The sequence below is a fragment of the Halichoeres trimaculatus genome, unplaced genomic scaffold (genome assembly GCF_033239565.1).
Source record: "Halichoeres trimaculatus isolate MK-OKI-2021-1 unplaced genomic scaffold, fHalTri1.1 fHalTri1_scaffold_10, whole genome shotgun sequence".
In the NCBI taxonomy this organism is placed as follows: Eukaryota; Metazoa; Chordata; class Actinopteri; order Labriformes; family Labridae; genus Halichoeres; species Halichoeres trimaculatus.
The window spans coordinates 20,488,059-20,515,564 of record NW_027437187.1 but is presented as its reverse complement, the minus strand read 5'-3'; the positions used below and the strand labels follow the sequence as shown (position 1 = coordinate 20,515,564).

Here is a 27,506-nt window from a genome sequence, read left to right as displayed (position 1 = left end):
TGGTGTCTGGCTGTCTGAATCGGGGCTCCACTGTAGAAAATTTCGACTGAGATCACCTCGCTAACTACCCACGCATGGCTGACTGAGCCAGAAAGCAACCGCCTGAACCCCCGCAAAGAATTTCCCCAAACCACATCAGAACAGGCCAGAGGGAAACATCTTCATTCACCATTTCACACACACACACTGACAGAGCGGTGTTTAATTTAGAGGGAGGTCAGGGTGGGTTGAGCTCTCAGACATACCTGAGACATTGTGAAAACACACGCAGGGAAAGCTATAAAGAATGAATTTGTAATTTTTAGACTAATCTTAATTTCACTAAATTTACAGGATAGGAGGTGAATATCCTCTGTGTTTATAAAGAGATGAAGACACTTCATAATCGTCTGTTTAAACTGGATTTGACCACATCAAGCTCAGCTCCTTGAAAGTGTGTACTTAAAGATTTCCAGGAAAGTAACATGATTATGAGAAACAGTTGATCCCCTCTAACCATACAATCTTTCAAAATGAGCACTCTCACTCAGTTCATAAAAAATATGTAAAATTGATTATATACGCATAAACAAATGCGCATACTCCTTTTCTTTATATTGACAAGCTGTCACAACAGGACAGTTCAAATCTTGAGGCACAAAGGAGCGGGTCAGGACTTTCACAAAGATACAACATGACAAGCTGCGAGGGCTTTCAGTCTGCAGGTGTGCTCTGCTCCCCACTCACAATCTATATCACTGAAGGTTATTCCATAGCCAAAACATCTCTGGTCAAAAATATTTTTCACTCACTAATAACGCAGTTGATCGTGTCTCATCATACCTTTCTCTGGCACCACTGACCACAGAGACATGTCAGAAGTCAGCCAGATTATACAGAAAAATGTGAGTACTGCAGCAGGGTGCACATTTGTGTGTGACACTGTCTTCTAGAGGTGGGCGGATCGATACAAATATCAATAATATCAATACCAACGTTGATATTGATATCAAATGATACCAGTGCAAAGAGTCAATACTCTAGTTTGATTTTTCTCCTGCATGCACTGACTGCTGCTGTTTTATGAAAGTGGGGACCTGACTGTGTCTGCTCTCTGCTTTATTAATACTCTATCTCAGAAAATATTTTTGTTTTATTTCTTCTTAAGTGGTATTTTTTTACTTTAGGAAAAAACAGCGGTGCACTGTAGGTAATGTAAATGTTCCTTAATTTTTTAATTGATTCAATAAACAGTTCTACTTGAAAAAAGGAGTTTGATTATTTTTAATAACATTTGTTTTGGTGTGATGACTCTTTATATTTTATTATTTTATTATCTTTTTAAAAAAGAGTATAACAATAGGAGAACTTTTATTTATTTTTTGTATTGTAGTCTTTAACTCTGTCATTCAAAATAGATTTTGTTTTAATTTTACCTTAAAGTGATCATTTTGGCACTTAAAAAAAAGAAAGAAAAACACATAATAATGTTTCAGGGAAATTTTGTTTTGTTACTGTTCTATTGTTTCTGAGCATAAATGTTTATCATAACACTAAAGTAGTTTGTAGTCACCTTAAAGCTTTGCCCAAAATTCTGTCCTCGGTTTTAAAAACATAATCAAAAGAAAAAAATCACAAAAAACACCTTAAGTTCAGCAGTTTGATGATACATTAACCTTTAATATTAAAAAGTCTCAATATCGGTATCGGCGATACTGGCCCTGTATTTACTTGGTATTGGATTGATACCAAAATTCCAAGTATCGCCCACCTCTACCGTCTTCTTCTGAGTGTTAAAACAGGGAACAGAACCTGTTTATGGCCTTAATTCATGTGCTTCTAGTATGTGTTTGAGTGTGCTGTATCATTATGGGAAAAAAAATCGTAGATATAAAAATTCAAAAAGTAGTCTCATAAATGGGGTGGGAGATAAAACTGATGTATCATGGTATCTGGATTTCTTGTTTAACAATTTTAAATCCTGATTTTGGATTGAAAAGATTTTTTTTTTTCCAAATTTACATCCTTCATTTTAGTCTTTGTTCATAAACTGGATTGAGAAAAACTGAGATGTCAGATCCCGTGAATAAATCTTAAAAACGTATTCACAGACAATGGGTATTTTTGGAGGAAAATATGGCTCCTGATATAGTCTGTAGACATCATCATCATCATCATCCTTCAACTTTTTCACTTGGTCTGATGTTAAAAAAGCAAACCACAAATCATAAAAATCTGAACTATTGAAGAATCGCAATTTAAATCATATAGGCACCTCAAAAATAGTAAAAGAAACAAATTGGGGAAAAAGCATATCGTCCCAGCCCTACAGATAACATGCTTTGATAATTATCTTCATCTGGATTTCACCATACAACACATTTATTTTAGTACACAGGAAGCCTTTTTCTGAACATAGCAGTGACATTGGTAAAAAAGCTAACGTTAGCCTTGGTTGTCTACGTTCAGTCTCTTCCCAAATACATCCAGTAATGGAGGAAATACATCTTCTAACAGGGTTTAAATGGCTCAGTAAACAGACACTTTACCCGTGAAACAGCTTATAAAAAGCCACTCTGTCACAGTGCAGTGGACACGTTTAACTGCAAAACCTGCTGTCGCAAGGTCTGTACAAGTTGAAAACAGTAGTGATGCTACGGCACAAATTGTGTTAAGCACTTAATGCAATACTTAAAGGAACATTGCCTTAAATGAATTGACAATAATGTTATGCGTTCACAAATATATGAGCTGTTATAAACCAGTCAGAGGTAGAAGTTTTACTTTTCTAAGGAGCAAGAGAAAGCTGTGCAGGTGTCACTTTATTAGTTTGTCAAGTAAATAATGTGCTGGTCCTTTTTGAAGAATGAAAACAGAAGTGTGTAGTAGATCACTTTTTCATAAGTTAACTGGGACTTTTCAATGCAGTTATAGTGAAAGCGATCCTGTTCCTCTATCCTGTTTTGATCCGTCATAAATCTTCATATCACAAAAAAAATATCACTCTTTCAGGATCTTTATGAAACAGAGAAAGCAACCAAACTGGAACTCTTGAAAAGTGCAAATGCTGTAGTACTGACTGGGGATCGTTGGATTTCAGAGTTATTTCTAAAATAAGACATTGTATCCCTTTGCTTAAACCCTGTAGAGCCTGACCAATCAAAAGATAGCCAGAATATTTTGATTTTTTGGAACTAAGCTGTTTACTAAGTCTTTTAACAAAATCCATGAAAAATATTGCAAAATAATTTTATTATGACATATTTTTTAGACAACACTTGATAAAATGGGCAATTTTGGCAACTTTTTAGCAATTCAGGAAATATTTATTTTAAAAAAAAAATGAGTACCAATTTGGATGTAAGTCTTACAGCAAGTTTTTGAAAATTAGCTAAGATTTTCCTGCATAAACAAGTGTGGATGACTCATGAGAGCAGCCATTTTGAAAGGAGACAAAATACAACTTTAGCTGCCTGTAGTGTGAAGATAATCCGCAAAGGGGTACAATACATTTTTAAAACGTTTTTAAAACAGGTTTTTAAGGAAACTATTTATCATCTTGATGAGGCAGAGGTCTTTGAAACTTATGTATCAATTTTTTTACATTTGGCATTTAGGGTTCAATTGGCCCTGAAAGAAGAGTGACACTCAGCAGAAATACGCCCAACACTTAGATGATTTACAAGCAAAGTGAAGACAATCCTCAGAGACAGTGCACAGAAAATAACAGCAGAAACAAAACTTCTGCTGTATGAACACAGTGTGCATCGCACTTAATTTAAAGAGGTTCTAATGCTACTTCAGGCAGAGAATGGACAACAGTCCAGGCCCCTCATCCAAGAAGTCAGATAAACAAAAATGCACACTGAGTTACTGTTCATCTCCATCGACAGAGAAGCACTCCAATTGTGATGGCTGATGCAGAATTAATAGTTTAAAAAATCTGGATTTTCAGATACTCCTGGTTCTGCAGGTAAGCTTCTTTAAGAAATCATCTTCTAATTTAATTGTGACCTGCCGAGCAACTGCAGATGTCAACTAGCTATAACTAACACTGCTACCATGCATCAAATGGTGACATTCATGTCAAATAGTGTGCACTGTTCCTTTATATAAATAAAAAAATAAAAAAATAAATAAATAGGTGCAACTCGGGAGGCTCATCTTCAAGGTGGTAACTGGTAGAATTGATACATTGGTAATTTATGGACTTATAAAGTATTTTGATTAGAGCCCGACCGATTAATCAGTCTGGCCGATTAATCAAGCCGATTATGCCTGTCACCGGTTAATCAACATCGGCCAAAATGTAGCGGATTATAAAAAATTTTGCTCCACTGAGGTTCTGTCGCTCCTGTTCCTGTGTGTCTGTGTGTTGGGCTGCACACTGCCCGAGTGCCCGCCCCCTCCGTCCACCGTTATTTAATGTGAGACAATAATACGGCGTTTTAACCACGTGTAAATTGCTCATTGTGTGCTTACATTTTTTTTTTTTTTTTATACTTACTGTGTTTACAGTTTGACTTTTTTATTTATTATTGTGTTTACAGCTTGTTCTTATTTATCATTGGTTTACACTACAGTTCTTGTGTTGACAGTTTTATAATTTAAGTTCCTCATTTTAATCAAATAGTGTTCTGTCTCTGTCTTGAATCATATGGGTATTATAATGATTTGTGATTATATATAGTATAAATCCTGTGTTTATCAATGAATTTATATATTATCAGCGGATATATTGGATATCAGCTTTTTTTTTGCTCCCAGTATCGGTATCGGCATCGGCCCCAAAAATCCCATATCGGTCGGGCTCTAGTTTTGATGGGATTATGAAGATTGAATTAAAAATATGATTGAACCTGATTAGTGATTGAAATTCTGACAATTTTTTAAAATTACCATATGAAAGCATGAATGTCTATCAAGTGGTTCAGGTGAGACTAGCAGTAAATGCCTAAAGGTGAAAATGTTTTACTCCTGTCAATATACAGATCAGAGGAGTAACCTGCACAATGTATAGCAGCTTCTTATCATGTACATTTAAACAAGCTGGATATGATACACCTGCTCCACTTTGATATAAACCAGTCCAGCACTTCTGAAAGTTGCTTACCAAACGGCGCAACACATAAATCAATGTGTGGGGAATATGTCGCCATAGGAACGACCACATCACCTTGACAGGAAGTCAATACAACATGTCTAACAGCACGAGTCCTCTCCTTACTGTACCTTCTGTTATATACATGTCATTTAAGAGAACCCCATGCCTTTGAAAGCAACTCAGCACTGCAATCATTTCCAACCAGGGTCACTTTGATTCTCTGTGATGAGGTGTGAGACTGGTCAGGTGACAGGGGGGCAGTCTGCCTCCTACCCCTCCCTGAAGACAGAGCATGGAGACACTGGGCGGCATAGTGACAGGCCTGGCCCTTTCACAATCAATAAAACATGCTCAATTCCCAGAGTAATTACTGGATCCAGCACGGCCTCCTCCCTCTCTGGCTTTAAGTCTGTGTTCACTCTACACAAAGTTAAGGCGTTACTCCCTCAACTGTTGTCCTATTTTAAAGGAAACATAAAGTTACAGAGTTGATTTATGTTGCAGGATTTACCTAATAAGCAAAAAGGAAAAACGAGGCCAGAGAAGTTTCATCTGTAGCATAATTCAGCAGCAGCATTGTGATCATTCCAAAACAAATATCCAAACAAAACTTTTACGTTTAAGACTTTCTAAAAATTTGCCGCGTGTTCAAGAAGCAACCGGTAGAAAGTGTGGACAACAGCCAAAGTCTTGAGCAGAGCCGTGACAGTTGTGCTTCCTGAGCACGCCAGCGTAAGCCCCAGTATCCTACCACAGGCCGTGGGCAGACAAGACTCAACTTCCTGTCCCTCCATTTCCTGTTATTCAGGACCCCTTCTACGTGCCCTCTGCGGGGGAGTCAGAGGGAGCAAAGGAGAGGAGGAAGAAAGGGAGGGACCACCTTGGGGACACCCTTCCCCTCTGATCCTTCCCCTTATTACCTTCCTGACTGTGAGTCTGAGACTAAACAACAACAGAGGCTCATCTCTTGCGGCTTTGCTCGGTGTGCTTATTATGTTTACTGGAAGGATCATTACACAGGCTGGACGACGTGCAGATTAGTCGCTTACTTTACAATTAACAGGCAGAGACCTTTCCTTGTTATTCCAACGCTCAACCCGTTACATAAGAGTGAATCACAGCTCTCAAAGCAGGGGTTAATATACATTGAAACACCATGACTATGGCAGAACTACATTTCTGATTTGATGCAACAGCCTCACACTGTAATCTGATGTGCATTGAAACAGGGATTCTGTGAAATAATCCATGACAACGTTTTAAAGTGTATCAAACTCAAAGTGTCAACACTGTGGCTCAGTTACGATTAGCTGCTGGCAGGCTGGAGACACAAAGCGAGGCAGCCCAAATCCACAGTTTTACCGATTTGTTTCAATGGAGCCTTGACACCGGCACAGCAGGAAATGAACATCCCCCTCTTTGTTCTTGCTTTCATCAGGAGGTGCTGCACCTGTAAATGGGGGCTGTTGGCCTGAGGGGAGCGGAGGCAAGCCAGCCCTCTCACACTCTTTCCAGCTTCCCTTTTGTGCGAGCGCGCTTATCTCCCTCTCCAGCAGTGAAAGGCAGGATTGTGGCCCCGGCAGCATCACTAGTGTTAATGTCTCCTGATGCTAATCTGACACCCGGCTGATCCCTCAACAACCACTTTCTCCATTCCTTCTTTTTAAACCCTCCCCCTCCTTTTCTTTCTTCCTTTCTTTAGCTCTTTCTTCTTCTTTCTCATGATTTCTGTCTTTCTTTTTTCCTCTCTACATTTCTTTGAACTCATGTTATACATTCCCTCACCTCAGTTTCCAAGGCAACTAATGAGATATAATTAATAAGAGCTATCGCAAGGGCATGTGAACAAAAAAATGAAATAGGAGGCTTTGAGAAATGTAGAGAGAGGTGAGGAAGTCTGAAAAACAGATTTTCCACAGCACTTCCCCTTCCTTGAGTAAGGCTTTGCTTGGGGTGACACTTTTCTTCCCGAGGTATGATTCAAATAACATTTCAAAGGACGTTAAACTGATTATGATATGATTACCTTGAAGGTGTATTAAGAAAATCAAATACATATGCACTCAAAAGAAAAAAATTTTGACATTGTAAAATTAAGATTGTTTAATCTTCCATAAATTTGCTTCTAGAGTCGAACCCCTGAGCAGGAAAAAAGGTATTTCATTAACAAATACGTTTCATCTACATATTAAAGTAGTCACAGACTCCAGCTGAGACAGTGACCTGTGTGGTGGGGACATGCACAAAGCCTGCACTGAAATGGCAGCCAGGCAGACAACGAGTGGTTAATCTGCCCTGATGACTGCTAGCTCAGTCCAACTCTCCAATGACCCAGCTGTAATCCCACATTGGATCAATGCAAGTTCAAACAATCCTCCACGCTGCTAGCACCTTGCCTGGGCTGGGGGATGGTGTTGTAAGACAGGGACCAGGAGACAGAAAGCTACTTATCACCTCCAAAATGACATCAAAAGGAAAGAAAACCCCACAGGATGAACCTGCTCTCACTGAGGAAATGTCTCATTGTACAGGCAGCGTAACACGGCCCGCTGAATGGAAATGATGTCGCTCCTCAGACAAACACCAGACATGTATCCAATCTACGAAATCTGAACGAACGGATATAACAACCAATGACCAAAGGACATCAGATGCTGAAAGCATTACCAGACAGACATCCTCCATCTCACTCTCACTGTACTGTCAGGGGATGAGAGGACTATGCAAGGTGACTTTGACTAAATGCCTTGGGGTTTCATGAGGAAACGCCATTGACATTACATTAATTTCATGTCTCTTTTTTATCTGACTTAGAGCCACAGAGCCCTGGATAGCAGAGAAGAAGAGACTTTGATTTTTTTTTTTTTTCGCTGTAGCTTTGAGGCAAAGGCAAGCTAAAAGCCGAGAAGACAAGAGTGACAAACAAATGACATGATCAGCAACTTTGACTTAGTTTAGGAGTCATTCATCAAAAGGGTTAGACGCAGAACAGGAAAAAAATGTCAGTCAGAAACTTTCCACTGCGCTGAATGTGTGTTTGAGCTGAACAGCAGGTGTGTGTTTGAAAAAGAGACAGAAAGAAAACAAGAGGCGGAAAGAAAGAGAGCCATAGTGTAAGACAGAATGACTGTGTTAACTATGTGGAGAGATGTAAGGGAAACAAGACTAAAAGAAGCGCCCTGCGCCCATCCCATCCCACCTCTGTGGTAGTGTGCGGCAGCGGCGTTGTAACATAATTACTGCTGGGACACTTCTATTCCCAATGATCCATTTGCGTCAGTCAGGTTTTCGAGCGCAGCCAATGAGTGGATTCTCAGTTTCTCAAGGATAAAGAGATGACCCTCTCCTAACAGTTATATCCATTTCATGTGGAAGAGCTACTCTCCTTCTCAAGGTAAATCCCCTGATGCACATTTGAGTGAAACTTTTATGAACAAAGAAAATCATAACTTTTTGGTGCAAAGGGAGAGTGATAAATTACAACTCATTAAAAATAAATGTGCTTGACAACTAAGCTCATCGAAAAACACTGCAGTTACTGTAGTGTGGACAGTGGATGGTACCTGCAAAGTACTGCCACACGCTAGAGGCCCCGTTTACATGACGTTTCATCTGAAAATGCTAAAACGCTGTGAAAACGCAGTGAAAAAAAATCTGTTTACACGGAAACGCTGATGGACTAAAAACACTAAGCATGCCAGGCCTGTAGGTGGTGTTATAACTGTCTTGTCCAGAAGCCGCTTTTGGGAGATTTCCACTGAAGTAGAGTTGAGCCGGTCATCTGGTGTATTGGGGAATACTAAGTTAAAAAGTGGAGCAAAAGATGCACTTTTTTTTTGAATGACAGTCAGCAGTTACAGCAGATTGAGCAGCAAAAGCACAACACGGTAGTTCGCGACAATCATAACGACAGTACTGTTGTCCTGTTGTATGCGCGCGTGAGGCAGAGTGTGACGTTAGTTTTTCCACTGAAAACGACGGCTTACCGTTTACACGACAACCGTGTCAGCAGCGTTTCAGAAAAATCCCACTCTGGAGGCTGTTTTCAAAAGTTTGCGTTTGGCTGAAATGCCCTTTCTGTGTAAACGCGAGGCTGAAACGCAACAAAATTTTCGCATTTCACCCTAAAACCGTTGTCGTGTAAACAGCCCATAAGTTGGAGGCTTGGCTCCTGAAAGAATGTTCTGCCATCACAGGAAAACCTTGAAGGTGACTGAGGAGCTGTTGAGAAGTCAAGTCAAAACTCTTAAAGACTCTTTTAAGTCCAAAAACACAACTTTTTAACTAAGTTGGGACAAAATATTGTTGACTCATATTGACAGGTCAATATGAGGATAGTTAAAAATCAAAATATGGCGCTAATGACATGAATGAGGGGAACATGAAAATCAGGTCACAGACTGCAGAAGACGTTAACAGCAGCTCAACACTAGAAGAAGATGGTACGATGCATGACAGTGGTTAAAGCGAATGGAAGCACTGGTCACTTTTGAACCAAAGTAAAAGAGTTGCAGCTGTTGATGTTGAGATGAGAGGAAAGATGGAAGACGCACTCAAGTCTTCATAAAGAGTTTCATTGAGCTGCAATAGGTGGACTTTAAGTGCCATGGAGCCCAGTTTGATTTCTACCAGCAAAAATTTATTACGTTTGTTTTTTGAGAACTGTGTCATTTTCACACATTTGTAAAGTTCTTTAATTTACTGACCAAAAACACTGTTTCATTTAGTGAAACCAAACCATAGAGCAGTGAATAAATAAATTCATCCATCACTTTGCCCTTTAAGCAGAATTCTTTTTTCTACTTTTAATCAGATATCACAAAAAACCCAGCTTCCTAACTCTTTTGCAGTGCATCTGTTATTGCAGAACTGCTCCATTGTGATATCACCATTAATGAAGTATTGAGTAATGTTTCATAATGTTTTGAATTGTACCGTATCATTTCAGATCATATCTTATTATGTCGTATCAAATGGTTTCACGTCATACAGTATGGTATCCTGTTGTATCATATTGTGTAATATTGTTTCATGTCTAATCATGTCTTATATATCAAATCACATCTTAAATATCTAAATGTACCATACCGTACCATAGGGGTGTAACGGTACATGTATCCGTGCCAAACCGCTCCATAAGGCCGTTCAGTTCGGTACAGTGCTGTATTCGAACGAGTACAGTAAGTTTACGTTAGCCGCTGCACATGGCTCTTGAATGTTCACGTCAGTACTCGTCTATGATTGGCTTAGCAGGGAAGGCATTTTAATATTCATGAGGAAAGTGGTCTGTGATTCGTGCTTTGCGATCATGTGCATATCATGTGGATGTGACGTCTCACGGTGAGCCAATCAGAAGATGAATATCAAAGAGCTTCCGTAGCCACAGGAGCTTGTGTCTGAATTGTGCATCATGGCTGCTGCTAACGACCAACAGGAGCTTGAAGAGCCTCCCCCCTCGCTGTATAATGGCAAGCTTTTGGTTTAATAAACATGCTAAACAAGCAAATGGTTTTGTGTTGTTCCATATTGTACCGAAATGTACCGAACCGTGACCCTAAAACCGAGGTACGTACCGAACTGTGATTTTTGTGTACCATCACACCCCTCCTGTACCATTTCATTTCCTATCATTTCATGTTATATCTCATATCCTATCCCAACGCGTTGTATCTTACTGTATCATTTTATATTGTGTTATTTCACATCCTATCATTTCACATTACAGTGTGTCTTATCAGGTTGTGTTGTAAGGCTTTGTAATGTGTCATGTTGTATAGAATCGTATAGTATCGTTATATCAGGGCTCCAGAGTGCGACCAATTTGGTCGTATATGCGACTATCGTATGTTGTATTGTGAGTCACCCAGCAAGTTGCATCTACAGCCAAAAAACATCAATTTGTAAAGGGGCTATCGATGGGCACATTGCTGATGTTTGTGCTTCTATATGCAACAAATCAGACACAAAGATGTTTACGTTCACTCTGTATTTTTCCAATGCCATTACAAGTTACACGGCAGTCCACATCATTCCTGGCCCCAGAATTTTCAGAAAGTTGCCTCATGAAAAGTTTTAAGATTCCTTTTCAGACCCTTTGCTTGTTGCTATTTGGAATAACTGAAAGATTGCTGGATGTGTATTATTCTGCAATCTTGGACTTTTGAGCTCTGCAGATCTGATGTAATGGTGACAAATGGAGTTTTCTGTCATGTGCTGGTGCCCTGCCAGAGTTTTAAACTGCAGTGACTACAGTTTTTCTCATGGCAGCACAGGGTAAAGAGTCTTTATATGACTGAATCTCTCCAATTTAGCAAATAATTACTCTTCAGCTAAGCTAAAGCGTGTCATACTACATACTGTATCTGTACATTGCAATTGGCACGACAATGACTGGCTACTCACTTCAAATTAAAGCCACTGGTTTAACAAACTGTATCTGTGAGCAAAAGCCCTCCATCAGCCGCATTCCTTCTGACAGGATGTCAGTTTAACAAGTCAGTGTCTTGACACGGCACAACATCAGTATTCAAAATTCTTTCTGGATGAACACTTCCCGTGTCAAGATATTGCTCCTTTCTGATAAAGTCGCTCATGTGAGGGAGTTTTTAACTTTGTTTAATGTTTTGTAGTAACTGTGAGAACATATTCATAGGAAGTCCTCTCCTCTTTTCAATCAGAGACAGACACAAATGCACAAATAGCATAAAAGTGACACTTGTATGGTGTCAGGGTTTACAAATGTGTATGGCATTTCAGGGTGGCACAGTGGTCTGACTTAGTGCAATGGCATGTGCCCATTTGCATGGTTGTCTATCATCAGATGGACTCCTCACCAGGGAGCAATAATAATGCCAGCGCCATAGGGAGCAACAGTCCCCCCCACCCTCCCAGGAACCCTGCGAGCTGTGTTAAGTGCCATGGCAGCCTTTTGATGTTGCACAGACCGCAACTCAGAAATGGTAAACAGCGAAGATGAACCAAGATCTTCCTCCAGGGGGAATCCACAGTGTAAGGATATTAGGGACGCCATGCATAATGTGTCTCAGCAGCAGCAGCAGCAGCGCATTTACAGGATCTCAACACGTCTTTGGAAGTACTCTGGATCCAGATTAGACCCTGAGATTTCAGATATTCACGTCTCCCCTGGAGTTTTTAATGATAAGCAGGAAGATATGAGTCACTGCACAAGACAACAGTGTTTGCTAAACATACACGTGGACCATATTGTTTAGGATCACTACGCCTTCAGAGAACTTCTGCTTTTCATGGAAAAAAATTAAAAAGCTGAGGATAAATATTTGATTTTGTCTTCCCATTTTTATCTTCCACTCGATGCCTCTTTCCCACAGTGTTCCATTACATAAAAGGTTTATGCAATCTGAGAATGGCCATGAGTCATAACAACAGTGAAAGGGGCTGGCTGAAGTAGCATTGAATTCTTTTTTCCTTGTAGTTTCACTCTAAAGAATTAGTTTTTAATAATCTTAAGCAGGTTTGTGTAGATCTGACATGAGGTTTTTAAGCTGCTGTGAACTCACACAAACATTTTTTGTCTGAATAATTAGCAAGTAAGTAAATTGTATTAAATACAGCACCTTCCATAGAACAGAATCACAAGGTGTTTCATAGAAAAAATATAAAATAAGGTCACAACAGCAGGGGAAAAGAAGAAAAAGACATGAAACTGTTTTCAGATGATAAAAGAAACAAACAATAGAATAGTTAGAGACTAATTTATCATTGTTAAAGTGTGAACATGTCCATCTTAATGATTATCCAAATCACCAGCACTGTATGAGCAGCGCTCACTCAGGGTTTGTACTGCAGCTGCAGCCAACAGTTACTTCCAAATCAGATGATGTGTCCTAGCTGTCACATGAACACTGTGTGCAAACAGTGTGATAGAGAGAGGGAAAGAAGGACAGAGGGAGCGTAAGAAAGAGAGAGACCCCCACAGGCCCTGCTGCTGCTGCTCGCCTCTCCAGGAATCTTTTCAGTCAAACTGTTTGCCCATAGCCTCTGGTTCTGAGTCCCAGAGCCAGCTTCTGATGATGGATGCCGCCCCAACCTGCCGCTCCTTCTCCAGGACCCTGACATACGCTCTGAAACACCCCAGACCAGTGATTCAGTTTTGAAGGGAGGGTGAGGGGAACAAAAATCAAGAACACCAAAGTCTGACATGAGGGCTGGCAACAGCTCACCAGTGGAAACCCTACACCGTTTTCTACTAGATTTGCAGCCCACAGCACACAGATGGAAAGTGGACTGGGAGAAAGGGAGAGGACAGACGGGCAGACGCACAAACAGCGGGCAGACTCAACACCTCGCTCACAATCACAGTCACACTGTAGAGAGCTGGGATCTAGAGACTGGAGAGGCAATGACAATACTCTCTGAATGCCCTTGATTGTTTAAGGTTTGAAATAAAATTCAGATATTGCCAGAAGTTTAATAACTGAGTGTGACACTCCTGAAGGTGTGTCCACTGATGGAGAACGCAAAGGGAAGACCATTATTTAGCAAAGAAAAAAAAGTTTTCCTTGTTCCAGTATCAGTTTCACTACAGACCTCCATTACTGCCAACATGCAGCAACGTCTAGCAAGTATTGCGTTCTGTGTATTTTAGTATTGGCAAGTTTGACGGTAAATCTACAGTCTGATAGCATAGTTAGCCCCTCAAGAAGTTGTTTTATCAGGAATAAAAATTCCTACAAACCAACTCTAGAGGAAGGAGTAAGAAAAGAAATCAGTTGAGCACAATTACCCTGATTAAACATAGAACCATTGAGGTCACATATTGCTGTCAGAGTGGTTACATGTCAGTTTAAAGTGATACTCCAGGATGGAACAAGTTGGGTCCTATCACAAGGTTTAGCGCAGAAATTACCCCTACAGCAGTGTTTTTGTGCAGCAGAAGCCCAGAGCGCATGCACCAAACACCCCCTCCCTGCTCCTCTGCTGGTTTCCTCTGCACTCAGACAGGGCCAATTTTTACTTGACCAAAAACACAAATAAACGGACTCCCACCAAAAAAATCTGATATCGGTCTGCTTTCACACTTTATTCAAAGTGAACGGCAGGTCGTCCTCGCTCTCATAATCACTCATCTTTACGTTGTTATAGCATAAGTTGTCCTGGCAGACTACCTGCGTTTGTTTATATCTGGCATGCCGTGCGCGCGGACTGATACACTAAGCGGCGAGCGCCTCATAGCCAGCTGTGGCTCTGCAGTGGAAGTAGCACCATTTTACGACTCGATGAGAACTAGAGCCTTATTTAGCGGTGTTTTTGTGTGAAACTAACGCGCTGAAAATTCTCTATATAAAGCGTGAATGCAGACCGATATCAGATTTTTTCGGTGGGAGTCCGTTTATTTGTGTTTTTGGTCAGGTAAAATATGGCCCCATCTGAATGCATAGAAAACCGGCTGATGAGCAGGGAGGGGGTGTTTGGTGCGAGTGCCCTGGGCTTCTGCTGCACAAAAACACTGCTGTAGGGGTAATTTCTGCCCTAAACCTTGTGAAAGGACCCAACTTGTTCCATCCCGAAGTATCACTTTAAGAGTGCCAGTATGAAACTTCACCCTCATTTTCTAGATCAAAATACACCCAACACACAATGCCATCCGCCAGCTATGCTTGTTTACATCTAGGGAGTAGAGCATAGAGCATTACGCTGCTTGCCGTTGACTTCAGCTACAGCCTCAGCTAGTGGCAGGAGGGTGCGTGACAGCTCAGACATTACACACAACTAACATCTCCGGCCTTTATCAGTACATTTAACTGACTTGTAACTCTGGTGCCAGATAGAGTGTGAAGTTTCATCGTTACACCTGCACACATATTATAACAAACAGATCTGTAACTTCTGTGACCAGTTAAAAAGTAAAGCTTAAACCAAAATAAGCACCCATAAGGCAGCACGAGCATGTTCATGCTGCTTGAGTTCAGCCCTCACAGAAGAGAAAGAGACAACTTTGAACCAGCAGTTAGAGCCCCGCGGTGGACCGGAGCAGCTTCCAGAGAGCAGAGGGGGGGCTGGGTCACTTCCCTTTCCAGTTCATACGACTCATGTGTACGGCAGAATAATGGGAGGAATCACATCCCCCCCAGCTGTCCTGATTCACATAGCTCCTCAGACAAACAGAAAAACAACAATATAGCAGGCTAGGCCTCCTTCCTGCAGCATGGGAGGCCACAGGGCCAGACCAGCAGCTGCAGGAGATCTAAGTCTTCTTTCCAGCAGCTACTGGACTTTCAGTCAATGTGCTCGCTGTGGGAGATGACACCCGGGTCTACAGCTGGATTCAAAACTTTCACCATCAATAAACACTTGCTCTCTTTGGTAACCCGATAGGAGACAAGAATAAATGATGAAACTCTTGTATCAAACGGAGATGTTGTTATTTCTTTTTCTTTTGACAAGAGTATTAGCCAATACAGGGTTCATCTGGGATACTGCTGAGACATATGGTGATACATATGTGGCTTTATTTATCTGTTTGGTTGTAATATCACATGTGGATGTTTGGTTGCTATCACTGTCACAAAAAACTTCACACCCTTAAATATGCTAAGCTAACCTTAGCGTCATATTGTCTCTTAAGCTTGGTTCATGCTTGACGCGCCGGGACGAACAGGAGCTGGCATTTCAAGTACAAAAATTCTGGCATTTATATGATTCATCACCATGATAACCGTGTGATGAACAATACCTGGCATGAAATTGTGGCCACACTTGACAAAGTAGAGGAAAAAAATGTTGTAAATGTTGCAAACAAATACAAACTACTCTAGTTTAGTACTGTGGTGGACGTGCGTTTGTGATATACCACCATATACCACTCTGAGTTTGGGAATGGATGCTATTGGATGCCGCGCAGCGTGTTAAAGAACACGAAAGCCATACGCCTTCTTTCTACTGATTCCGCGCATCACATTTGTGCTGAAGCCATAATCCAGCTTTTAGCCTTTCGACTTCGCCAATCTTAAGTTCTGTGTCCACAAAACAGCATCAGAGGAACCCTGTTTCCAAAGAAAAATGCTTTATTTCTCTTAATTGAAATAAATACAGCTTTTAATGTGTGTTCAGAAAACACTCAAAGCAGATATTGCATTAGCTTGTGCTGAAAGTTACAGTCTTTGTAAGCAGTTCACTCTTTTTTCCTTACAGCTCTTAAATAATAGTTGCCAGTGGCAGCCATGAAATGAAAAAGTGCTGTGTAAGCTGCTATTCTGGAGAAGAAAAAGGTCAAATTTTGGGTATGGCTAACAAATAATGGTACCAGTCTCACACTGGCAGGTGTATACCATATTTTTAAATCAGCATCAGATTATCTTTGTCTTTTTTAGCACTTTTTATTCGTACAATAAACAGCCTCATCACACTGAGCAAACCCGGCTTTGAAGAAAGTTTACTTTGCACATAATTCAATTGTTTGTCTGTTTGGATGCCTCGACTCAGTCGACTCTGTACAAAGGCAGGGTAAATCTCCAGTGAGAGACGCTTTTTAAGATCTACAGTAGAACATCAGGAACTCTATACAGTTGGGTATATTAGTAATCATGGGAGATCTTTTGATCTAGTAAATTAGATTATAATATATTCCTTTGATTTATGTTTTTTCACAGACTCATTAAAATTCAGTTAAAATGCAACCCAGCAAAGAGATGTCTTTCTTAACTTCCCTTTCAGTTTAGCTTTCTACACTTTCACCTTATGATCATCACAGCATTCAGGAGCGACTCCTTTATCCCAATCTTAAACAGGCATTTCATAAAAAAGTAGCTAAAAAGTGACTAATCAAACAACAGGACACACATGTTCAGGTTACACGTACCCTGTGTGTGGCCTACTCACTTTTGAGATGAAGGGTGTGATACTGCGGTTTTTCTTGCACTCCAAAAAACGAATAGGATGAAGCGTCACTGAAAGGTGCAAAATGACTCGTCTTTTAAGTCATCACCTTTGCCCCACCACATTCTCCACAGTTTACTTTCCTTAAACCACAGAGTGCAAGCTCTGCGCAGTTTACACTGAGGCTTGTAAAAGTTCAGAGAGGTAGCCTGTAGCTGCACAGATGCTTTTAAAACAGAAGCTTATCACATGTAAAATGAATACAGGGTGAACAGTAACTGTTCAGTTAATCAGGGGCTCTGAGACTATGACTTTAATATGTTTGTGGCATGTCTCTGTCACTATCAGCGACCAGTATGCAGACTTAGAGACAGACTGGAATCATAGTGGTGAAAGAAGATTAGCAGCAGATTTAGAGCGTGGCTCTGCTCCAGGATCTTCCCCCTGCTGGTCCTCCGCTGTGGTCCAGGTTGCAGAGGTGAAGAGACCTCCAGTCAAGCCTCGTTTGAAGAGCAGGGGGAGACAGGAAAAGACGGCACGGCTTTAAGCTGCTCTGCTCTGCTCAGCAGCACATGTGCTGAGTGAGCCAAAGAGGTGGCTTACCAGCAGAGGTCTCAGTCAAGGGCAGGACAGTTGAAAGGTCACTGCGAGCTGTCCTGCTAAACAAACAGAGCCTCAGCGAGTCATACATTCACCCCTGAGCTTACATCAGGCTATTAGGGCACCAAAACTCTACTGAAGATTTTTAGTTTGAACGGCCAAGTTTGTGCAAAAAATATCTACATCAGCTATGCAAACTTTAAAAGTCAAAACAGGCTCTCAGACCATGCTCAGAACGTATGATTTAATTGGTGTGCTAATATTTGGAAACTGTTTGAAAGTACTCACAAAATTTTAACTCTTCACATAAAAGTCAGTTAAACTTTGAGCCAAACACTCCAAGATAACCTGCGAATGGTATTTAACAGGTTCATGCCAACACCTAATGCAAGTTCACACTCATACCATGGCTGATGATCACAGCACATGAACGTCCTGTCTGACACACATGGCACACGCAAGCACCCCACAGAGATGGCTCAAAACTGAACATGGCAGGGCAAATGAAAGGCCCACTTTGACCTATTTAGAATTATTCAAACTCAGACAAGATTTAAATATCTTCTTCCACCTATTCGGCTTTAGATTTAAGTAAAAGTCTGACATGTGTGCATCAGCAGCAGTGTGTGGACAAAAAAAGGAAAGTCTTTAGTCTGAAGGGGACAGTCTACAGTTAACTGCGCTCTAAAACATTATCTGCAAGGCTCCAAATTCTGCATCCAGCCTCCAGGTCTCACAAGAAAACGCTGGAATCTCCATATTGATGATACAGCTCCAATAAACAATGAATCATGTTGCTGAGATGCTTTTGTTAGACAAGAAGGAGATTTGAGAGTGTTGTGAAATTAAAACTTTAAAAAAACTTCAAGCTACTATGATGATGAAGAACAGAGTGAAAGTTAACCACGGAGAAGAAAAGGAACACTCATTACTTGAGTTTTTTAAAAAGTGTCACTATCATCTCAGTGTATTTCCTGTAGAGTAACCTACATTTCTGATGCTTTTAGGAGCTTTTATTGCAAGTTTCATCCACAAAACCAACCCAGAAATCAGGTTAAGTGTTAACACTCTGCCAGATGAATGCACTTAGAGCCCCCTCTTTGAAGAAAGCCAGCACAAGTTTCCATAAACATTTAAACAAAGAAAAAAAGATTCTGGTTAAAAATCAGAGCTTTCTAGTCAGACAAATGATGATAAAATGTACGACTGTTGAAGCAAAGTTTAAAATGAAAATAGGAACAACATTGGCTTACCAAACAATCACCTCCTGCTGTACTGGCCTGAGAATATTCAGCATCTATCTCTAAATTTTCATTCAATACATCCTTGGCTTTGAGCTTTCTGGTGTTTTGTCCTTCTTGGAAATCAAAAAATGTCCAGGGAGGAGGAGAGTGGAGGAGAAAGACTTTCACTCAGTGATTCAGAGGCATGGAGTAAACGCCAGCATTCTCTTTCTGACAACCAGCGTTAATTGCAGATCCGACTCGCCCACACACTCCACATTTCTCCTGGAAGGAGAAGCTGAGACACCGAGATTGAAGTGGGATGAGGAGTGCAGCAAAAGATGCTGCAGCTGCCCGTTCCTCACACCGTCACCACCTCTCATTTCTCCCTTTCCACTGAGAACTTGTGCTGAGACGCTAACAGGCACTTACGCACATTTACAGAGACATGCAGGGGCACACAAACAGAACATGTAACAAGGCTAGAACGTTGCATAAACAGAGGTAGTCATCCATCTAGTTCACAATCCTCCATCATAATATTGTAGATTTGATAATGATGGGTGAAATCTAATAGGTAAATAACCAAACTCTGTGTGTTTGTGTAATATGACGGTGGAATATTCGGGGTCTCTGAGGTTAGAGCAACAGTTCACTGCATGCATGAGAAATATATTCATGCTGGCTCTATCTGTGCCCTCACAGACATTATATTCATTTCTTTGACTAATAGACAACATAAATTGTTAAAATGAAATTCATCTGAGTAGTGCTGAAAGAAGCCCTCATCCACACATTAGACATAAGAGCTCACGTGATGTGGATCATGAGCAACAAGGCCCATTACAGACGAAGCCCCGGGCAGCACGGGAGCTAATGACTGCAGATTGGAGGGTGCTTTACTGCTTTACTCTAGAAATCACTGGCAACCAGCTGCTAATGTACAGGCCGTCAGAACATAAAACAGACAGTGAAAAATACATGTACTGCTGCAACAACTCAGGTCCCTGTAGAATTACGTTAACTATAAAGTATGACACCAATTCAACCTGAAATAAACAGTAAGTTGTAAAAAATATTTGCTATAAACATTTATGCAGGCAAAGCATTCTCAAATACAACATATTTTTTAAGGAAGAAATGTAAAAGATTCAAGGTTTCTTTCTTACAATGACACAAAATAGAAAAAACTAAATCATTTATAAAGAAGAGAGTAGAAAACAGCTGTGGGTTATGCTGGTGGCATTTTTGATACACCTGAATAAAGTCTGCTCCTTCAGTACAATATTAATGAGACGTGTATGGTGTACACATTCATTACAAACATTTCAGAGGGTCAGGTTACTGTTGACTATCACATACTCTGGCCAGGGCTTAAGGTCACCAGAGTCCTGGAGATCCAAAGAACCATCACGCGCAATCCTCTCTCACAAGTTGTGGTATCAAACTGCCAGTACATATTATTTTAAATATAAACTACATTGTGCTACAGCCTTAAACTTTAAGTAATAAATTGTCTGATTCTTCTGCTTTTTCATTTAAAAAGAATGATTTAGAAATATTCACAGAACAAGAATAATTCACCTGTTTCTGATCTCTATCACCAGACCACTAGAAAGTGAAGTCGTGAGGGTTCCCTCTTTAATAAGGTAAGCTGAAAGCACTATATGGAAATACTCAATACCAGACAACTCCTTGTGCCTGTCAAGTGAACTCCTCTTCTTTTTATATTGAAGTATTTTATGATGGGCTTAAGTTGAACATACATTTACAAAAACATGTGTGGCAGTAGGCTACATACAGATGTCATTGTAAAGTAACAAACACATTTGCGCCAAAAAATTCTGTCAACTTTATGTTGCCATGTTTGACATTAATAATGATTTTCGAGCTCGTATTTGAGGTAAGTTGTCGTAGGTTGTTTTACATGTTCTTAGAAGTTGTACGTAAGCTTCACCTCTGCCGTGTACTTAGTATCAGAGCAAAACTTTTTATTATATCCCCTGTGTGAACTGTTGCCTGCTACTGTTGTGATAGCTCAACATTGTTGTGATAAACACAATAATTACTATTTTGCGCCTGTTTTTTAAATAGCTTACTGCCTTTCCTATGCCCACTTCGAGTCGAACAAAAAATGAAACTGCCAGAGTTTCAAGAAGACAGGTAAAGCGTTGTGAGAGACTAACTTTAAGTCACATTAACTGCGTATCGGGTTAAAGATGATTCGTGTAAAAGTTTCTCTCGTTTGACAGATATCAACAGCGCGCGCGTCTGATTCCACCCGTTAAACAAGCAGTTAGACGTTAACGACATTAAAACCTTCCTACTTAATCAAAATGACTGATAAAACGGCTAATTATCTTAGATTTGTTTCATATCCCTCATGTACCCCGGTGTAAACTGATAGCAAAACAGATAGAGATATACAGTCAACGTCTCCGTCTCCCAAATCCACTCTACGTCTCCCTCTTGCGCCTTTCGACTCTCACTCTCCGTAGCTAAGAACCGCTGCCACACTCTGTAACATTGTTTCTATTTCCGTTACTCACCTTTACTCCCGTGTCAGTCGCTGAGTATAGGCACTCTATATCGGTGGCTCCAGTGGATAAACGTAATTTCAGTTCACATTTACACGCTGACTGCTATTTTAGGGGGAGCTGACAAACTCAGAAAAGCCAGTCTCCCTCTTGACAGTGAAAGACTCCTCCCCTTATCTGACGAGCTGCCTCCCTCCCTCCCTCTTTCCCTCACTCTCCCTAACTCTCTCATGCACACACATACACACACACTTGCAGCTTACACTTACAAACACACTCTCCACTGTCCAAACATTAGAAAAAGTAAAGTGAATGTTTACGTGAATCCTGAAACCACAATGAAGATTCATAAAGCAGAGGAGAGCCGAGAGCCAATAGCCCGCTCCACAGTCGTATTCACTTCTTCTCGATACGTCGCTAATTCGTTTCATGTCCCCAAAACCTAACATTACAGTTTGAAACAAGGAAATAAAGTTTCAACAAACTACCATTTTAGAAACTTTGGCAGAATTGACGGACAGAGAAAATCAACAGAATATACAACGAGACAATCAAAAAACGACATTATAATTTCTGAATCAGTATTCCTCTGACTGACTACATTTGGACAAATATTTTCCCTAAATTTTTTCACTCAGGCTCATCACATTAGCTGCATTTGACGTCATATCTCTAAGACAACAGCCATGGAATTTGGTTTGAGTGGCACCTCCCTTAGCCAATCAGAGACTGCAGCGACTGTTAAGCAGCCAATTAGCAGAAGGAGGCTGGTATCTGTTTGATTCATAGTTTGATTTTAACACGGGCTTGTCACGTGTACGTGCTGGATCAGAGGTGATGTGCTTGTTAGTCCACAACACTGAATTTACCGGCGTTTTGCAGGCAGCAGGTGCGATCAAAATATAGTACGTTTTACTGATTCATTTTGTTGCTATGAATTTAATGAACATGTGGTCAGTGGTATGGTAACTCCATCCAAGGGAAATGTTAAACAGCATTACCTTTGAATTGCAGTCCTCACTTCTAAATCTGTGAGTTAAACTTGGATTCACTTTGAAGTTTGCTTTTATTTTTATTTTTTATTTTTATTTTTTTGCAACATTGATGGTGGATGATGGCTCATTTCTGTTCAAACAACATGAATTTGGCCTTATATGAATAATAGTATGTATACTCTTCTTATAATTCTTGTGCTTTCTTGAGCAGAGTCCAAAATGCTGGATTTCAGCTTAAAGCTATCCTTACTTTGTTATAATGCCAAGTAATTGTATGTAGAACATATTTTTTTCACATTCCCCATTGAGAGTACATAAACAAGACTTGTACTCTTTATGTTTAGGTGTCCTAACACACTTGTTGTCCTCTCTTTAAGAATATAAAGTTGTTTCTTATTTGGGGGATCGGGTTCTTCTAATTTTTGGCTTTCAGCTCATTGCTGAATTGCTGGGTGAATTTAAATTAACCCTCAACTGTGCATCAGCACTGAAATTTCACTGCAGATAAAAGCTGTAACTTACAGAGAATCTTAGCATTACCGAGTTAACAGATTTTCATTGAAACATCACTTGAACTTTGGCGATTCAAAAACTCAGTGGACTCAGTTTCAATATGAATCCAGGGTCTCAGTGAAATGATGACACCTTGCTTTGACTGAGCAGTACAACAATACGCAGACATCCTTTTAGGGCTGCACGATTATCGCAATCGCAATGTCAGCACACGCAATTACGTAATCGCAGAAGAGGATATCGCAATCGCAATCGCAATGTCAGCACATGCAATTCAGGTTTTTCTCCATGATAACCAAGCAAGTCTGTAGACTCATCATGACACAACCTTTTTTATTAAATCGCAAGCACAATCGCAATCGCAATATTGTCCACCTAATCGCAAATCGCACCTTTTCCCCAAATCGTGCAGCACTACATCCTTTACTGTTTTTTATACTGTGTAAAGTATGGCTGCTAGCTCAATCTGATATGAGCCAACATCATTTTTTTAACTGGTTACTTAGATCTCAAAGATAAGGATTTGTCTTGTCCTCATCCCTCCTAATTCTTCAAGGCTTTGTGCCAAAGGCTCATAAGTCGCCATTGTAGGGTGAGGCTGTTAAACAAAGCTCCCGCATCAATAACCACACCTTCAGACACTGAAAACTTGACAATGGTCTTATCCTGCTCCTGTCAAAGATTACAACATAAACTGATGGAATCCAAAACATAAGCTTAAACTTGATTAAATGTAGCCTTCATTACTCTGCTCTTGGCTCTGAGCCATTCTGAGTCCAGGTTATATGAGGGCAGACTTTATGGCCACAGGAGGAGACGTGGGCTGACTCTTCCTGCACTTTACTTGTGCACTGGTCCACTTTTGTTTGACTGTGTAAACTCGGGCTGCAGCGAATTATAGTTCAAGCACCCAAGAGTTCCACAAGCACAGTTTTTAACAGGTCAGCAGAGAAATCAAAGTCAAATTGTCCATTTTAGTCTCTGCATGTTTCTGAGAAGTGCCCATCACATGCAAATTAAAATGTGCGTCATACAAAAAAAAAGAAAATCAACCCACAATCAATCAAATACAATGAAGACTATAAACAAGAATGCTCTAAATGTCTTGAATGTCCCCACATTGATGAGTGATTTACACTGTGGTTGTCCCCTCTGCTCACACATAATCCACTCTGTAAGAATGTGGCTTCATTGTAAGGCAGAGCTACAATGCCTCTAATTTGCATGCTGGGTAGCTTTTGAATGTTATTTGCTGCTCTGTATTATTAAATGTTGTTTCATACATAGTTGTTTATTCAAATCTATGATGTAAGTGCCCAGTGGGAGTTATGGTTAGTCCTTACTTTGAATTAAAAATGTCATATAAGGAGATACCTTTTTTTTTATTATTATTATTTTTGTAAAATTGAAGAAAAAAAAATGTCTTTCTCAAATACATTCAAAGGCAACAGAAACAAATTCTGAGTCTAAAGTGTCCAAGATGCTAAATTTTCTATTAAAAAATGTACCATTACTGCTTTCTAAACTCAGCAAAGACCATAAACCAAAGTGAGCTTTTAAAACTTCTCTTCAGATCCCAGTTCTTCTGCATAGTACATTCCACTGTTAGTGTCTTATCAAAAATAGTTATTTCCAAACTTATCCTTATTTTTTTCAAAGGAAAACATTAGCCATCATCGACACCAGTGCAACATCATGTCAGAGAAGGTTTAATATTTAAGCAATATAATTCATCCCTTGTGGATATTCAGTCCAGATTTGAGGCCTTTTGTATCTAATAAAAGTTTTAAAATCTATCTTTTAAAACAGCTTGGCTGATGTTTACTTTTTATCATCTCACACATGCATGTTATTCTGGTCTTTCTTCTCTGTCAGACTGTGACAATATCGTGACAATAGGGAATCAGACAGAAACAGTCCCCAGCTGTTTTCTTGGAGTGTTTTCAGTCAAGAAAAGTTTCTGCTGTGCACTGGTTCCTTACGAATTCAGGCTGATGCCAACTGACAACAGAGAGGCTCCAAATTGCTCTCAGCATCTCCTTTCGCAGCACTTTTGTGTCGGCATGCATCCCTCCCATCCTCTCACAGTGATGCCAGCAACAGAAAACAGTTGTGTTAGTAAAAGTGCAACCAGCAGTGATTCACATGGGCTAATTAAGTTTTACATGAACAGGATGCTACAGTGTATAGTAAGACAATTCGAATGATTGCACAAATGATGAAATATTGTGTGATACTCCTATGAGCCATCATGGAATTAGTGGAGTTATAAGTGGTATCACATTGTAATTATTTGTAAGCAGTCCAGGCCTTTTCTTACACCTGATTCTCACCTGTTTGTTGTGTTTGCAAAAACGCCTTCACAGAACCTGCTGTTTCAGTCTCTTCTCTTCTTACCACAGTCCTTGATTTTCTTTATCTCTTCTTTACCTTTCATCTATGACTCTTCTCTTTGCTGCCTTTGTCTCACTCTGCCCATTGATCTACCTCAAAGCCAGACCAGCTGGCTTTGGATGCTTTCCTCCGAGCCCTGAGAGGCCCGTCTTCTTCACGCCCTCTTCCTCCTCTTGTCCCTCGGTCTCTCTGCCGGCAGAGAGCAAGGGCTGCTGGGGTTTGAAGGGTAAGACCCCAGATGGACATAGACATGTTGGGCATCCGTTATGTGATGGGGTTTGGCTTAGGGCTCTGTTGGCCAGCCACAGCTGTCAGTCACAACTCTGGAAGGTGTCGAGGACTTCTTCTTTCTTTCTCAGAAGGCTGGGAATAATTGCAGAAACATCTCCGACATATGTCTCCAAATCGAGGGGGACATGTAAGAAGACGTGCTTCTGTTTGGTGCAATTCTGCTCTATTTTTTTGCTTTCAAGTAAAACAAGTCCTTTTATATTAATAGATTGGAACATGTTTTAATCACTACTGATCAAATTTCAATTTTGCGTTGATTTTAAATGAAGGGTAAAACTTGTTTTTTATGATGACATAGAGAGTGATTTATTCAACAAGTTGCAGCGACGTGCCAAATAACGGTTTGTTCCAGCAAGGCTTTGATGCACGACAGCTGGCATTTCCAACATTGCACCAGACCACAAATAGACCCAGACACTCTTTCTCTCCAATTAAAAAAAAGGGACTAAACACGCTGTCTCATATAGAAAGCTTTATTAAGCTGTGTAAGTCAGGTCTGATGCTCAACACGATAGTGGAGGGAGAAAATAGATGTTTATTTTGTAAATGAGGAAAGCACAAACAGATCACTGAGTCACACAATTTTCGGAGACATCAATCTGACCACGAGCTCTGAAATAACTTTTAATTATCTGAGGCTCACTTAAAAGAGCCTTTCTGGGCCTTAACCAATCCCAGGTCCTGTCTTTGCTGCCTGCCACACACATGCTTTAATGATGCTTTTAAAACTCAAAGATAAAGTATTCTTCCTTACCAGACCTGTTGGATTTATGAACCATTGGTAGAGGGAGTGGCCTTTTAAATTAAGAGTCAGGCACAAAGTTTTCAAAGTGATTGTTTAACCAATGTTTTTCAAAATGTGTCGATTGGCTTATTTAATGGTTTTGAAGTGATAAAATTCTCCTCCCACAGTCAGAATGAATTACATCGAAGCTACAGCTCGCCACCAACAAAGCTCTAACTGAGGAGACCACAACGACGTGTTAGATAATCAAGTTCAAGATCTAAAAATACTTCTTGTGTCACTGTCTGGATCTCTTCTCTCATTACCCGCTATAATTAAAAGGAATAGCATAGGATAGCACACAACTGTTAATGTGGAGGAATGACATTTGAAATAAAAAACCTTCATGACGTCAGTTCGCAGAGGAGCGAGGGGCAGATAACACAGAGTTACGAGGTCTCCAGTGAAAGTGGGTCAGTAGTGAAGTTTCCATATCAGTGTGGTCAACCGTTCCTTTGCAAATCAATGCAGTTTTGGCATATTTGTTATACAGGTTTAATGACAGGAACGACTTCTCCCACCGCTCTGTGATGTTTTCTCCTCTTGTTTATATCTCACTTCTGTACAACTTTGACACGCCGCAGTAGGTTTTATGGAGCGTCTGTGCTCTTCCCGAAGGCAGAGAACAACAGCACACAAAGGTCCCTGTGATGAGCTGATGATCTCTCTGGAGATTTCCCGTCTCCTGGGTTCCTTCAAGTATTCCTTTTCTGTTTATCACGCTGCTGAATGCTTATCAACTGCAAGGTAGAGTAGCCTCAAAACATCCATCCTGTCTTGTTTGCTTGATGGCTTGTCTTTTTTATCTCCTGCAGATGTGCAAAGATTCTGATAACAGAACTGTTTAATTATCTCCAATATTCACACAAGCCAAATAGCTCCATTTATAAAATGCAGTCTCCACTGTACGGAGCTCATTAAAAATTGAACAAGGTCAGGAATGAAACTGCTTTTACCATTACTCATTTTGTCCTTAATTTCAAGTATTATTTCATTAATCACCTGAAAGGACTTGGATAATTTACAGTGTCATAAGGTTCTGGGAGATATTAGCAAATTTAATACTTACAAACATACATCTTTTTGTAAGCTAGATGAGACAAAACACATTTAAATCTTCCTTTGAAGAAATGATGTAAATTTCTTTGGTAGGTTTTTATTTCATTTTGGCTGTTAAAGGACAGAGTCTGTTATTCTTCCAGACATAAAGATCATTTTGTTCTTGAGTGT

The 27,506-nt window shown here is 40.2% G+C and overlaps 1 protein-coding gene across 4 annotated transcripts in view; it reads right to left on the bottom strand.

Annotated features, from left to right (window-relative positions):
* The window catches only part of mef2aa (myocyte enhancer factor 2aa), a 62,156-nt gene extending 40,680 nt beyond the window's left edge, over positions 1–21,476 (bottom strand). For all 4 annotated transcript variants that reach the window (XM_074677266.1, XM_074677269.1, XM_074677265.1 and 1 more), the window contains exon 1: positions 21,312–21,476. The gene's annotated coding sequence lies outside the window, so the exon portion shown is untranslated. The remainder of the gene's footprint in view (positions 1–21,311) is intronic.
* Between the last annotated feature and the right edge of the window lie 6,030 nt (positions 21,477–27,506).